Below are 454 nucleotides of genomic sequence, written 5' to 3'. Positions count from 1 at the left end.
GAAGTGAAAGTATGCCAGTCGGCTCTATCAAAGCACCAGCGTGGGGAGTTAGGAAGTGATGGAAAGGAAATGGAATGGAAAAGAGAACTGAAAAGTGGTCTAAGACTGACCAGTGGAAATCTAAATGAAGAGAAGGGGAGCATAGAGAGATGTCAATGCATGAAAAAGATTGCGTGCGTGTATCAAAGTGTGTGGGGCGATCTGAATTTAGAATAGTAAGGTCAGCTGTGGAGAGAAAGCGCTCTAGAGATCGGCCTCGGGAGTTTGTGATAGAATCACCCCAAAGAGTGTGGTGGCAGTTAAAGTCACCAACTATGAGGAAAGGTGGTTGAAGTTGGGAAATTAGATTTTCAAAGCACAAAGTCAATAGGGTGGAAAGGGGAGAAGTAGATGAAATCACTGTGATCCAACGATGAGGAAGATATGGATAACTGTGCAAGGGACATTTGAAGAT

This window comes from Penaeus monodon, chromosome 35 (assembly GCF_015228065.2).
Source record: "Penaeus monodon isolate SGIC_2016 chromosome 35, NSTDA_Pmon_1, whole genome shotgun sequence".
NCBI lineage: Eukaryota > Metazoa > Arthropoda > Malacostraca > Decapoda > Penaeidae > Penaeus > Penaeus monodon.
The sequence above is the reverse complement of the archived record's forward strand: the minus strand, read 5'-3'. Positions refer to the sequence as shown.